Genomic DNA, 16,475 nt, shown 5'->3' on the forward strand with positions numbered 1-16,475 from the left:
TGAAAGTGCAACTTGCAAATGTAGGGGGTTTTTTGTTACATAACTGTTCTGTTCTTTGAGTGCAATGTAAAACTTCAGAGCCTACAAGTCGACTCAGTCCTACTTCTTGTTCAGCTAATCGCTAAGACAAATAAGTTTGTTTACATTTACAGGACACAATGCTGCCCGCTTATTTACAATGTCACCTGAAAGTGATAACAGCCATTCACATCGCACTTCTGTAGCCATCATTGCAAGGTACTTAAGTGCCAGCTATGCAAAACATTCGTATGCCCCTTCATGCTTCGGCCACCATTCCAGAGGACATGCTTCCATGCTGCTGATGCTCGTTATAAAAAGAATGCGTTAATTAAATTCGTGAATGAACTCCTTGAGGGAGAATTGTATGTCCCCTGCTCTGTTTTACCCGCATTCTGCCATATATTTCATGTTATAGCAATCTCAGATGATGACCCAGCATATGTTGTTCGATTTAAGAACACTTTCACTGCCGATTTGACAAAACTCAAAGAAGGTCTCAATGTGAGATTTCTAAAGATAGCTACAGCACTCAACCCAAGGTTTAAGAATCTGAAGTGCCTTCCAAAATATGAGAGGGATGAGGTGTGGAGCATGTTTTTAGAAGTCTTAAAAGAGCAACACTCCAATGCGGAAACTACAGAACTGAATCACCAAAAAAGAAAAATCAACCTTCTGCTGGTGGCATCTGATTCAGATGATGAAAATGAATATGCATCAGTCAGCACTGCTTTGGATTGTTATCGAGCAGAACCCATCATCAGCATGGACGCATGTCCTCTGGAAGGGTGGTTGAAGCATGAAGGGACATATGAATCTTTAGCGTATCTGGCACGTAAATATCTTGCGACGCTGGCTACAACAGTGCCATGCAAACACCTGTTGTCACTTTCAGGTGACATTATAAACAAGAAGCGGGCAGCATTATTTCCTACAAATGTAAACAAACTTGTTTGTCTGAGTGATTGGCTGAACAAGAAGTAGGACTGGGTGGACTTGTAGGCTCTACAGTTTTACAATTTTTTATTTGAGTGCAATTATATTTTTGTACATAATTCTACATTTGTAAGTTCAACTTTCATGTTAAAGAGATTGCACTACATTATTTGTATTAGGTGAATTGAAAAATACTATTTCTTTTGTTTTTTACAAATATTTGTAATAAAAATAATATAAAGTGAGCACTGTACACTTTGTAATCTGTGTTGTAACTGAAATCAATATTTGAAAATGTAGAAAACATCGAAAAACATTTAAATAAATGGTATTCTATTATTCTTTAACAATTCGATTAATTGCATGTTTATTTGCAATTAATTTTTTTAATCACTTATGCTTACCCTTAAAGGTCAAGTATTCTGTCAACCTCTCAAAACCCAGACACACTCAAGTGATATAGGCGTATCATTGTTTTCATGGGCATAGCTCTTCTGTTTATAGTGACTGTAAAGAGATTGTGAAAATGACATTGCATAAGGGATTACCAACCTGAAACGGTTGCGAACACTGGTCTAAAGCATACAGAGGTCAGGCTCAATGATCACACTGGTCTCTTCCAACCTTGGAAACAATGAATAACACACTGCTCCAGGAGTCAGTAGACCTGTTTTCAGTCCTCATTTGGCTACTGACCACCTGTGTGACCTAATGCAAACCAGTTCAATTCTTGGTTGTGCCTCTGTTTCCCTCACACTCTTTGTCTGTTTTGACTATTTAGACCCTCAGTCCAGGGACTGTCTCTCACTGTGTGTATATATAGCACCTAGCACTGGGGTCCTGATCTCAGCTGGGATTTCCAGGAACTATTGTAATAGACATAATACTAATGGCAGCTGTATTGTATTGTGGTTTAGGAAAAGGCTTAGTCACTTTAAAAAAAAACATACGTGCACACACTCTGTACTTCCTGCTTTGGGTTGGGACTGAAAATACTAAAATCTAATGAAAAAAGCTGCGCTTGGGTATCCTCAGCCCACCACCAATCAGAATTCCTGGAACCCTGGCAAGATTTTTACCCCGATTTCTCCACCAAACAGCAGCAGGTGAGTTCATTAAACATCCAAACTTCAGGATGCGTGTTCTGAGAGAGACCAGGTGCTTCGCAGCTATGAGCTGTGCCTGTCTTTATGACACAGGAAACTACCCTGGCTTAATTCAACAGGCATCGAGACTAGTGAGGAGTGAATTGAGAGGTCCGGTTCAGACACCATGGGGCTGCTTCTGCAACTCTTACTCAAGTGACTAGTCACCCTGAAAGCAACAGGATTGTGTGAGGTAGTGCTACTCAACGGGAGCAAAGAACTGGGCTACATAAGTGAGTGGCTATGCGGGCAAGACGGAGAGGTCCCATCCTACTCTGGAATGGCAGAGTTCGTTGAGCGTACCCACAGGTCCTTTGAGGAGCTTTATCTGCTATTATATGCAGTCACACAGACAATCAAGCTATCCTTATGTGGGCAGAGGGACAACACCCCCCTCCTTTACCACCCTGATGAGAGAAATATCTGCAGAGCAGGAGTGAGAAGCATTGACAAAGAGCCTGCAGCTAAAATGCAGTTGTCCAAGCTTCTGTCTAGGGAGGCCAGCAATTCATCTAACAGATCAAAGAACAACTCTTCTCTAGGCAGCCACCTCCTGCAGCCACAGCCAGGGCTCGTACTGCTTCAGCTCAGCAGGGAGACTGCTCGGAAGAAGAGGAATATAACAAGAATAAGGACCTGGAAGACAGAGGGCAGCCTGCAGCCATCCCTGGTTGGCTTTGGAAGAACCCACCAATCTCATAGTGAAGAGAGGATGCAGCACACTCCTGGACATGCCTGGGGAGATGAGCCATCTAGAAGAGGATAGCTGTCACCACAGCAATGTGGAGACCAGGGGGAATGTACGCCACAGGAATGTCCCCAAGAGCTGATCAGGAATTGGCATAAGCTCTTCAAGAAAGCAAGCCAAACTTACAGGACAGGGGACTCTCTACTGGGAAGCAGTGACTCTAAATAAAGGTTTGGAGGGTCTTGGTGGTCATCAGCTGAACATGAGATTCCAGTGCAACGCTGTGGCCAAAAGGGCTAATGCAATCCTTGGGCACATGAACCAGAGACTCTCGAGTAGGAATAGGGAGTCTATCTAACCTCTTTTTTTGGCACTGGTGCAACTGCTACTGGAATTGTGTGTCCATTTCTGGTGCCCACAATTCAAGAAGGATGTTGCTAAATTTGAGAGGATTCAGAGAAGAGACACAAGTATGTTTAAAGGGTTAAAAAACATGCTTTATAGTGATACATTCAATTAACTCCATCTGTTAAGATTAACAATAGATGGGCAGAGCGTAACTTGATCACAATCTGTAAGTAACTACAGAAGGAACAAAAACTTGATAACAGGCTCCTCAATCTAGTGGGCAAAGTTATAACATGTTGCAATGGCTGGAAGTTGGAGCTAGATAAATTCAGAAATAAGGCAATATTTAAAATCAAGTGCGGGTGTTTTTCTAAAACATCTGCTCTGGTTGGAACAGGAATTATTTCAGGGAAGTTCTCCAGCCTGTGTTATGCAGGAGGTCAGACTAGATAATCTCTTCTGGTCTTAGAATTTATGAATCTATGAAGACCTGGGCAAGACATGCTGAAGAGAGCCCAGCTAAAAGAAATGTACCTTCCACTCATAGCAATTTAGAGGAGATGTCAGTCTGACTGGCTGGAGCATTCATCAGCAAGGACACTGAGCACTTCTGAGAAACAGGCATTTGCAGAAAATTTTCCCGTATCTCAAAGAACAATGTTCATTTCGTTTTGTTTTGCAAAAACCCAACCGTCTTCAGTTTGGCTTGAGTCTGCTGAGGTTTATGCCTCATCCACACATCCTGCTGGATCATGCATAATAGCTACCCATTCTCCCTTGGTCGGTCCAGCCTGTCTCCACACATGCCCAAATACCACGGTTATGGGATACCGTGAAAAACTATAAGATGTGACTGCAGCCAATTCCTCTTTGCCCTCCATTGGGGTACTGAAATCCCATCAGGGGAATGGAGAACGTCAGAAGAGCTTAAATTGCTGGAGCAATGGATTTACACCACGTGGGGATCTGGCCAAGGACTGTTAACCTCAAGCACAATGACCAAAGCAATGTGTAAATACCAGCATGCACTAAAATTGGCCCAAAATTCTCCCAGAAAGCAGTCAAGGGCATCAGTTTGGGAGGAGAATGCCGCTGGCTCTGCATGGGTTGCTGTCTTACAGTGCCGCCCATAGAGTCATCTCACCCTGGGTCTATAGATAATGCAGCTACCTGCTGGAGTGGAACCAGATCATTTGTGTGTCAAGAGGCTAGGAGCTCAGTGTGCACAAGGCACATTAAACTTGTACCTTACACATGTCAGGCATCTTTCTGCCGCAGCTGCCTTCCCCTTCTCTGCTCCTCTTTGCCATTTGCTCTCCTCCCTCATTTTATTCAGCCCATTGGCTTTTGCATTCTCTGCTTCTCTCTCTCTCTCCACATCTCTGTTCTGATTCCTTGGTCCCAGCTTTATTCACTGATGCTTCTCTTGTAGCAGAGTCTGTGTCTTTCTCTGTTTATTTCCCATGCTTCCTTGCACTAATTCCTCATCGGACACACCCTGGCACTAATTACTGCTGCATCCCTGAGAGGAGCGTGCCTTGAGAAGCACCAGGCTCTCAAATAAGTGTTCTCTCTTTTCCTCTGGCTCTCAAAACAAATAGATTTTCATTGAAATCAACATATCTTTCTGAATCGAATAGGTTTTCATGGGGCCAATAAATTTCTTCAAAACAATGCATTTTTATTACAGCATATTTTTGTTCAAACCAATACTTTTTGACTACCAGATATTAACGACCCAGCCAAAACTATAAATTTACCCCAAACTATGTGGTTTCTCATAAAAGAAAATCATTTTTCTTATACAAACACATTTTTATTTGAATCAATCCTTTTTTTAAGAAATAGATATATTTCTGTAGGGGAAAAAGAAAAATTCTTTACCTAGGCTAGGAATGTCCTTCCATCTAAAGAAAAAAATCAAATACATCTTAAGATTTTGAATCGGACCCACCTTAAAACAATTGTAGGCAACCCAATACCAAATATCAGTTCAAACCTAAACTTTGCCTTTCCCATCACCAACAATGCATTAATACACAGCAACTGGGGTTTTTGTAGGTCCTACAAAAACATGTTTTATACCCCACATATATACTGCTGCTGGCAGTGAGATTTCCAACTTGGGTAAATGCGCACATGCTAGCTTTGATCGAAAATGGCAGTGTAGTTGCTGTAGTATGAGATCACAGCTAGCACACGTACATCTACACGGCTGGGAATCACACCACCAGCTGCTGTGCAGACATACCTTTACTGCACATCATCGGTTGCGCTAGCAAACCCTATTCCCCCACCACTACTCTCCTCCACCATGTGGTGCCATGTGTCGTCACTTACTCCAGTGCAAACCGAGGGCAGAGTGGGGAGATCAAATGCCACAGAAGCAGAACTCTCCAGGCGCACTCAACCCTCACGTCACAGGTGTGAATAACTATGCAAAAGGCAAGGCATGAGAGTCGACTCCCAGAGCCGTGCGCAGCCCCCTCAGCTGGCCCTGCTGAAGCAGTGACCCTACTCCCAGGATACTTTGTAGGTCAGCAACAGGCAGAGCCATTTTAGGCAGAGGAATGCAGCCCAACCCCCTCCCTAAGCTTCAGGATGGAAGCTGCAGCCCAAGCCAGAGCTTCAAAGTGCGATCCACACGGCTCCTTTTAGAGCGCTAGCACGAGCACCACTAGCCCCAGCCCGTTGACCCAAGCTGAGAGGCTTGATTCCCCTGGCTGTGTAGACATACCCAGAAAGATCTGCAAGAAGACTCTGTGTAACAGCGCCATCTAGTGACTCCTGCCGTAACAGTACAGTCAGAGTCACAGATTGGAAGGCCAAGAGGGATGGATCACTGATATCCTGCCTAACAAAGACCATGGAATTTCACCCCCTGCTTGCATGAGCACACAGCCCCTTCCCCTCCCAGGATTTTTACAAGAGCAGGGTTATTAACACCCCCTGGGTCCCTGCCAAATTCCAGCTCAGGTAATTACCTGTTACTTCCTTCAATGTATTTCAGTTGGATACCGAATTCTTCCTCCTTTTGAGCCCTCAGTTCAAATCCTCAAAGATATTTAGGCACCTAATGTGCATTGAAGCAATAGTAGTTAGACACCTAAATACCTTTGAGCATCTGGGGCCTCGTCACCATAGAAGCTGATGGGGGCAGTAGGTCTCTGGGATTTTCCAGCACTGGACTGTTTTAGCTGCTGGGGAAGGCTGCTTTGCCCTCTGTCCTAGCCTAGCAGGGAGCTTTAAGATGCTTCATGATAAAAGATGCCCTATAAACATGAGCTATGGAGATCCAGCAAGCAATGATGAATATTAAACTGTCATCAGTAGTATACTACTGAGTAACGAATGGTAAGAGGTGATTCTGTTCCCCCTCTGTGGCGCTGCTTTTATGTGGTTATTGCCCCTCCATACATAATGGTATCTGGGGGTTTATGGTCCCATCCTGGAAGGTTCTGAGCACTGGAGCTGGCCAGAGGACAACAATTCCACTTCCCAGCAACTTCCAAGGTTTCGGCGTTGTTTTTGCTCTGCATTGGAATGAAAACAAAACCTTTCAAATGTTTTTGTGAAAACAGAATTGTGTTTAAATGTCCATTTTCTGACTGAAACCTGAGCTTTCCAGCATGGCACAGGTACATGTGTGTAGCTGGATGGGTAGAGGACTAGGATAGCATCTGTAATTTTGATGAGTCTTTGGTACCCAAGGGGATGGGGATTACAGATGAGCTTTGGTTGCACTGCCAGCGGAGAGGGTAATTAAAAACCCCACCACTTGCTGACTTGGACTCTGAGTCTGACCCACTGACTGTGAAACACAGAGAGCTTTGCTGCCAGTGGTAGCTGTTCCCACCCTCCCATAGTTCAGCACACCTGGGCTAGGAGAGCAGTACACATACCCCTGATGGGAAGCATGGCATAGAACATGCCACTCCATCATGAAGCCTGGCTCAAGGAGCCCAGTGGAGCTCAGAGAGCCCAGACACACCTAGTTTGAATATCCATATCATCTACTGTGAGCAGCATCTCAGTTAGTGCTCGCATGAGTGGGGCTTATTTTGTGGGCGGAGCTTGACAGAGCACCACCACCTTTTTTCCTCCCAATCTGACCCCTAGTTAAAGACTGAAAATGCTGAATGGAGGCTGTGTCGGCATCTAAACCATTACCAGTGGAGGATTATTGCCACAGACTATTCCTTGTCCTGGCTAGTTTAAAAATCCCAAGCAGTGGGTCTCCACCAATAACGTTGGGAGAATATTTTACAGTTGACTACATCTGTCAGTCAGGAAGTCTGTCCTGATTTTGATATCCCATAGTCTTTCCTTTCCTCAGTTTCCTCCCATCACTTCTGCTCATACCCTAACCCCCCCCCCATCATGTTTACAACTTTCCATCATTTATAGACAATTGTCATGTTCTCTTCCTAGCTGATGCTCAGCCAAGCGATACATCTATCCTCCAGACTCGGTCCCTTTAGCTGTCCAGTCAGGTTTGCTTCCCTTCTCTAAACAGCCTCCAGTATTACAACATGCTTTTGGTAATGAGCTGTCCAGAAAGGAAAGAATATTGCAGATGTGGTCACACCAGCATTGCAGAGACAGGGTCTTTAGCTCCTTACTCCCTAACGTATGCCTCAACCTCAAACTGCACTGGCCTCTTAGGCGCCATAATGCACTGCTTGTTTAATTCACCACTCACTATGGGCCTGATCCGAGCCCACTGAAGTCCGACTATTCCCATTGACATCAGCAGGCTTTCGATCAGGCCCCATGACCCTGATCCTGCTCTCGTTGACCTCAGTAGCAAAACTGCCCATTGATGCCTGGGATGCAGGATCAACCCAAGGCATCTTTCAACTTCGCAGCTCCTCTTGCAGATGCTTAATGAATATGATGGGATCCACATACATATACCAGAGCAGGCCAATGCTCCATCTAGTCCAATCACAGGCAGTAGCTAGTATCAGTGCATCAGAGCAAGGTGAAAGAAACTCCATAACGCACAATTATAGAATAATTTGCCCATAGGAGAAGTATCATCCTAACCCCAAACTGTTAGTATTTGGTGTCAGAGTTTCAATATAACTACACCTGTGTTACCCCTCTGTGGTCCCTCAAGGGGGACCAGGAAGGAGGAACACAGGCACAGCTTCAGGCTCCCAGCCGTCAGCTCTCTTGGGCAAAGATCTGCATCTCTGTCTCTCCTGAGCAGAGGGCTTTAAGGCAACACAGCTCCCTTCAATACACTGTGATATCCCCAGCAAGCCAGTCTGCCTAAAGGCCGGCAACTGCGCTTTGCTTTCTCTCCGGAGGCTACAAACAGTGTATTGCAGCAGTTACAAGTCACCACCCGGTGCTTTCTCAGCAGAGTGCATTTATTTTAAGGACAAAGCATCATGAGAGAAAACATAAAAACTAATAAAAGCATTTAGAAGCTCACTATACATACCAGGGATCACCCATCTTCCACATGAGGAGTAGACCAACCTCCCTCCCAACCTTTCTGCAAGGGCTGGGGTCCTCTTGGACAGAAAGTCCTGTCCATTTACTGAATCAAAAGAAACACATCAAGTCAGTTGAAGCTCATCCTTCTAAACCAAAAGCCCTCCCTTTATTTTCTAGTCTCTGGAAAACCCAGCCTGAACCAGCGTATGCAAACCATGCCAGGGGCTGTTACCTCTCTGGAACTGTTTACAAGCAATAAACCCCCTCCTCCCCCCACTGTTTCTAGTTCCTGGAGGAGCTGTGGGAAATGGAGTTGCATACAATCCCTGGCCCACACTGATGCAATAACTTTAGGACCATATTTGATTAAGTTTAGGAATGTTTAATGTATGTGGTTGCAACATCTGACCCACTCAGCTTATGTCAAGCATGTGGGGTTGTATTCTTGATGTATTTTTATCCTTTCTAATGTAACTTTGGATGGTCTTATTAGTCATAAGAATATTTAGGTGTGGTTTTAATCTTACTGTGCTCTTAGCCAATATAATATCTTGTGGCAATGAGTTCTACAGATTAACTATGCAGCATGTAAAAGTACTGTTCCTTTTATCGGTTTTAAATACGTTGCCTTTTAATTGCATTTGATCATGAAGAAGGGTGAATGGTAGTTCAGGTTTGCCGTCCCTAAAGCTTTCATCCTTTTAAATACCTTTGTCACATCTCTGCTTAGTGATCTCGCCACTAAACTACATAGTGCTACTCTCTTTACTGTCTCCTAGCATAGTCTTTCCAGGCCTCTCACCACTTTTGCTGCCCTTTCGGCCATACTATGTCCTTTGTGAGATGGAGCAACCAAAGCTGAACACAGGATTCCAGGTGAGGCCTATCAATGACACATCCGGTAACAGTATAATATCTGCAGTATTACTCTTAATCTCTTCCTTAATAAACCCAAACTCCTTTCCTTTTTGGAACACAGCTGTGCACTGAGCAGACGTTCTCATGGAGCGGTCCACAATGGTACCTAGGGTACCTGATCCAGAATTCCTTGAACACGCTGGAAAGACTTCCGCTGACTTCAAAGCACTAGGAACAGGCCCTAGATTCTTTTGTCCTGAGTTGTCCATTATCAGCATATTCAAGGTTTTACCACTGGCTTAGGTTTTCACGTGAGCTGGGCACAGGCTGAGGCAGTATTAACCTGTTCCACCCCCGGGGCCTTTCAAAGGTCTGCCAATGGCCCTGGATGCTAACCTGGGCTTCACAGCTCCCTCAATGCACTCTGCTGCTGCTAATCCAGTCCTGGCCTTCAGCAGAATAGATCTACCCATTGCCTGCCATTGTTTGGCAGTTTTCAGATGGGACCTAAGACAGGATTTAGCTCAAGATCTCCAGAGTTGAAGAGAGTAGGAATACTTTAAAAGGATGCAGATAATGGGTTTAAACATTAGTAGGTACTGGTAGAGTGGCAGCATGGTTTAGTGGGCTAGAATCCAGAATCTCCTGCCTTCTAGTCTTGCTGAACTTGCTTTCTGACCTTGTGTGAATCTCTTAGACTCTCTGTGCCTCCGTTTCCCCATCTGATAAACAAAAGACCACACCTGTGCACTCGAGAAGGTAAATACTTGTGGTGTGCTGAGCACTAATCAGCAATTACTTTCTGCAATAAGGAGCTGATTTAAATAATATCCATGTTTTGGTCTCATGATGGGATCAGTGCCCGAGTAGCCCTGGGCATTTCCAAAATCAAGAGCAGCAAAGGGTCCATTTTCCATGGCCCTGCCTGGCCAATCTTTGTTGCAGCTCTCCCAGTTCATGTAATTGCTAATTGCTTGGGCTAAGGGAAGGGCTGGGTGACATGGTGTTTGTTTTCCATTGAATAGGATTAGGGATTCTGACATGAATGATTAATCACTGCGTTGCAGACGGCTGATGAACACAGGGAAAACGTCCCCTTCCAAATGGAGAGCACGCGCAATCTATGCCAAACAGCTGCTGGTTACGTCTATCTAACCCTCCCCATCTCTCCTTTTATCTCCCTTCTTTTCTCCCAGTGCAACGTTTCCTCTTCATCGAGCCAACCCTGGACTCAAGTGACATGGGGGAAAAGGAGAATTGCTAAAGTGCACTGGCCACATCCATGCTCAGTTGCTGCTTATAACACACCGCTATGTAAGTGCAGCTGGGAGTGCCATCCACCTGACCAGAGACCACAGAACAGCAGCAGCAGGAATTGGGCTGCCAACCCTGATGACATGCATGTAAGCATGTTAGTTACATGTGTCAGGAGTATGGCCTAACTGCCTAGCCAGCCACCTACTGAAATGATACGCTTGAATAGCTATGTCATTCTCTTTGGTCAAGTCTAAATGTTAATGGAGGGAACATCCCAAATTTGGGTTCTTTTGTTTATTTATTAAAATGATTTCTCCAGCTCCCATCATCACCATGGTATCTGGGCACCACGACAAAAATGTGATAATGAACACAGTCCTATCAAGGGGTTTACATTAACCATGCTCTGAACAAATATCAGCTCTGACAAAGTTCCTCCTCTATCTTGGTGGGTCCTGCGCTTATTGGCAGATTTTCTTGCCTCAGAGATTCACCATGTGGGTTGGGGAACAGCCCAGAGACCTTCCCTTCTAGGAGAACCCACCATCCAGATCAATTGGGAGGTTTGGGGGGAACCCAGGCCTGCCCTCTACTCCAGGTTCCAGCCCAGGGCCCTGTGGGCTGCAGCTGTCTATAGGGCCTCCTGTAACTGCTGCATGACAGCTACAACTCCCTGGGCTCCTTCCCCATGGTCTCCTCCAAACACCTTCCTTATTCTCACCACAGGACCTTCCTCCTGGTGTCTGATAATGCTTGTGCTCCTCAGTCCTCCAGCAGCACACCCTCTCACTCTCAGCTCCTTGTGCCTCTTGCTCCCAGCTCCTCACACTCCCCCCACAAACTGAAGTGAGCTCCTTTTTAAAACCCAGGTGCCCTGATTAGCCTGCCTTAATTGATTCTAGAAGCTTCTTCTTAATTGGCTCCAGGTGTCCTAATTAGGCTGCCTTAACTGGTTCTAGCAGGTTCCTGATTACTCTAGTGCAGACCCTGCTCTGGTCACTCAGGGAACAGAAAACTACTCATCCAGTGACCAGTATATTTGCCCTCTACCAGACTCCTGTACTCCACTGGTCTGGGTCTGTCACACAACAAACAAACACCTGCCACGCTCCTAATGGAAGGAAGTAGCATTAGCCCATTTTACAGATGGAGGAAACTGAGCCATAGAGAGATTATGGCCAAGATGTTCAAATTTGGGTTATTGATGTTAGGAAGCTAAATGTGTTCTAGGCACCTAAGCAAAAGTGGTCTGATTTACATACACAGATTCCACCTAAATAAAAAACCCAAACCCTTGGAAAATCACACCACTTATTTAGGTGTGTCATTTTGGACACGCACGGACATGCATGCCCACACACACCCTAGTTAGAAAACGCTGGTATTTGTATCGTGCTGGATTCTGAACACTTCAAGGCAGGGCAACAGATTATAAACAATCTGGAATTAACCTCTAGTACGACACCTGCCCCAAGAGGGGCCCAGAAACTGACCGTGGCTTCTGGGCGCCACTGTGACAGGTTTCAGAGTAGCAGCCATGTTAGTCTGTATCTGCAAGAAGAACAGGAATACTTGTGGCACCTTAGAGACTAACACATTTATTTGGGCATAAGCTTTCGTGGGCTAAAACCCACTTCATCAGATGCATGCAGTGGAAAATACAGTAGGGAGATAGATATACACAGAGAACATGTGATATACGCCATCATGTGCCAGCAATGCCCCTCTGCCATGTACAGTGGCCAAACCGGACAGTCTCTATGCAAAAGAATAAATGGACACAAATCAGATGTCAAGAATTATAACATTCAAAAACCAGTCGGAGAACACTTCAACTTCCCTGGTCACTCGATTACAGATCTCAAAGTCGCAATACTCCAACAAAAAAACTTCAAAAACAGACTCCAACAAGAAACTGCAGAATTGGAATTAATTTGCAAACCGGACACCATTAAATTAGGCTTGAATAAAGACTGGGAGTAGATGGGTCATTACACAAAGTAAAAACTATTTCCCCATGCTAATTTCCCCCCCTACTGTTACACACACCTTCTTGTCAACTGCTGGAAATGGGCCATCCTGATTATCACTACAAAAGTTTTTTTCTCCTGCTGATAATAGCTCACCTAATAGCTCACCTTAATTAATTACTCTTGTTACAGTTGGTATGGCAACACCCATTTTTTTATGTTCTCTGTGTATATATATCTTCCTACTGTATTTTTCACTGCATGCATCTGATGAAGTGGGTTTTAGCCCACGAATGCTTATGCTGAAATAAATGTGTTAGTCTCTAAGGTGCCATAAGGACTCCTCGCTCATTTTACTGTGACACAGACATTTCTCAAGGTCACAAAGCGTTTCAGTGGCAGGGCAAGGAAAGGCAGCCAGGAGTTCACTCCTCACAGCTCAGCTCACCAGGAATGCAGAGCTCTAGGGAGGTGTGCTGGTAAGAGCCACAAGGTTTTTTATGTGATGTTTGCCACAAAACAAATGCTTCAATGGGCTCTGAAAGAGCAACCTTTCACCAGCATCCTGGTGCTTCCAAGGCAACCACAAGCCAGTGGCGTAGACGCCGCCCTCAGAAGTAGCCCTACGGGAATGAGCGACCATGAGCAGCCCTCATGAGCAACCCTACAACAATAAGCAAGGGTCTGCATGCAATGGTAATTCCAAGGAGGCCTCATCACATGAAGAGAGTCTGTTTGGTCAGTAAGGTGCAGAATTCAGGAAGTTTTCCACCTAAATTATAGTAGCCCTGTGCCTTACCAGTGGTCACCACTATGCCTTCCCCATCCACACATCCACCAATGAACCCATTATCCTCTCCCCAAACTCCACTTCTCTCCCCCAACCCATGGCCACCATTCACCCACTATCCCCCATGAGCCCCACTTCCATTAACATCCACATCCCCACATCCACTACACCCCATGCTCCTCCTCCCCTGACTTCAACATCTGTCTCTCTCTCTTCTCATTCGCCCACCGCGATCCTGGGAGACTTCCTCTTTCCCCCCAGTGATGCGGCTGATCCAAGATCCTCTTGTCTCCAGCTATAGACAGATGCCACCTACCACCTATGTCCATTTCCTGACTCTGGTTTTCACCACCACGACCTGCTGCCTCTCTCTCCACATCTATCATTTGCATTATGTCATTATACTAGGCGCTGTATCGATATGGTAAGAGAGAGTCCAAAGAGTTTACAATCTAGGTAAGCAAGAGAGACAAAGGACACATTATCATCCCCATTTTAAAGATGAGAAAATAAGGCATGGAATGATTAAGTGACTTGCCCAGGGCTTCAGTGGAAATCTCTAGAAGAGCTGGGGATTGAACCAGATCTCCAAAGTTCTAGTCAATTTCTTGTCAATTTACAATTACTTCTGAGATCTATTAATTGACCAGTTTTTAATCCAATTAATGGGCGCTGCTTTGGATTTTGCATAATGCTTTTTCAGAATGACATGAGGGATTAACATCAAGCTAACCAACCTATCATTACCCAGGTCAGCCTGTTTACTCTTTAGACGTTTCACATTAGCTTTGGGACTTCCCAAGTGTTTCCAAATACAGAACAGAAATATTTATTGAATTCTTCTGTCTTATGCTATTAGGGGTGGAGGAGAAATCTAAGGGCTGTGGTTCTGCATGGGGGCAGCGGTTCCACGTGGGGACGCCATGCTATCAGAGGTGCTGTCTTTCAGATGAGACATTAAACAACAGTCCTAACCCTTTGTGGTCATTAGCAATCCCAAGACACTTTGTGCAACATCAGGAGCCCTGTCCAAATATTTGGATTAAGATTCTAGTTTGAGCAATTATATTTTGCCTCCATAAGTCGCTCAGGCAGTATTTTTTCCACTTCCGGTCCCAAATGAGCACAGCACACTGTGGATGCCAGACAATATTATTATAATTTATATTATGGCCGCACATAGGAAACCCAATCAGGAGTCAGGGTCCTAAGTGCTGTACAGACAAGTACCAACAATATATTTTGGTGCAGTGCATGCTGGTCCGCAGCTATCCTATTCCCTGCCGGAGATGGCTGTGTTTCAGGAGTGTGTGAAGTGATCCTAAAGGTAACCTAAGATGACTGTTGTTTTATTGTGCTTCTCTGATCTCGCCTGAGACTGCTGGGGATTAAGCAGTCCCCACCCAAGCCATCTCAGGGCATGTTGATCACATACCCATGTACAAGTACACATAAGCCCAGCTCCTCAAAAAGGTATTTTAGGCACCTAACTTTGGGTGATTGATCTTTGGGAATCTGGGCCATATCTCCTAAAACTCCTGCACTGACACTCACACACAGCGCCCACACATTTCACATGCCCTCCAACCATGTCCCATCACTTACACACACCCCGCACCTGCCCGCATCCTACATCCCACACTCTCAGCCACCCGCACCTCCCATATCAGCACATGCATGAATCACCTGCAACTCCCACTGTAGGGCACGCACGCACACAATGGCACCACACACACACGGCTACGATCAAAAGCCACCCCCCACACACTCTCCCGTGAATATACACAGCTAGGAATTAAGCAGATGCCCACCCAGAGCTCTGTCAAAGGGCTGAGGAGTGTGAGCAGACACTACCTATTTCACACTGTCCTCAGCATCACCGGATCATCTTGTTTTCTTGGTCACAGGAGGAGGGGGGAACCAGCCCTGCTACAGACGAGGCTGATGCTGAAAGTTGCAACCTTTGAAATTAACTCTTCTCCTGACCTTGCTAAAGGAGTGCCGGAGGCAAATCCACCCACCTCTGCTGGTGCCTTTCGCGACATACTGTCACTCAGACAAGCAACATTCTTAATGGGTTTGTGGGAAAGGCCCGTCCTGCCTTTCCATCTGCACCTTCTGCCAGTTCCGTTCTCAAAGCACTGGCTCGCCATACGCCATTCCCTTGAATTATTTAGTCTGGTAAATCTTCCTGCATCTCACATCTTTAGTCCATCTGTTAGCCAGGGCTTTGCCTTTATAGGAACTGTCCTTTATGCATGCCGGCATCTGTCAGCAGCACACTTGCCTCTTTTATTCATGATCTTCCGTGGGAGATGGTACAAGCTGCAGAAATGCCTCATTTCTGGTATGCATTTCATTTTAATGGAAGATTACATGACTGAGGCCCACTTTATTGCCTCTCGCTCTGCACATTCATTCATCACAAGCCCCATTCGCTGAGTCTGCACCGAGTTGTCGGCCATCAGGCAGCCACTGTCAGATCCTTCCCCGCACACACACACACACATATTCCCCCCGGGGCTGGAGGGGGAGCGAATGCATTACCTGCAAGGAGGAGAAGGTTACCAAAGGTGAAGCAATGAGCCACTGGGCTGATAGTGAACCCAGCAAATAGGGAGTTGTGTCCAGGATGTGACGTTGCACCCCATAAGGCTTCATGGGAATATGCTTATGAATGTATATATAATATAACTGGAATATGTTTTATGCTACATATGCCATGTAACATATCTCTGCAAACGTTGTGATCTATTGAATCTAGTAATCCTATTTGTATGCATGTATCATTTTTGTATTCGAAGTTATGAATATTGGCTGGGCATTGGCTTGATTTTTAAGTAGCCTTTGTAAAGCATTTGAGAAAGGAATGTGTAAATTAAGTGCCCAATCAAGAAGCACTTAAGGAACAATGGATCTTGGGAGGCTCCAATCTACATAAGAAGTCTACATGAGAATGTTCAAGGTAGCAGGTAAGCCATGGCTGCTGCCTGTAAAAATTGAGTCATGCATGGACA

The sequence above is a fragment of the Malaclemys terrapin genome, chromosome 8 (assembly GCF_027887155.1).
Source record: "Malaclemys terrapin pileata isolate rMalTer1 chromosome 8, rMalTer1.hap1, whole genome shotgun sequence".
Classification (NCBI taxonomy): domain Eukaryota; kingdom Metazoa; phylum Chordata; order Testudines; family Emydidae; genus Malaclemys; species Malaclemys terrapin.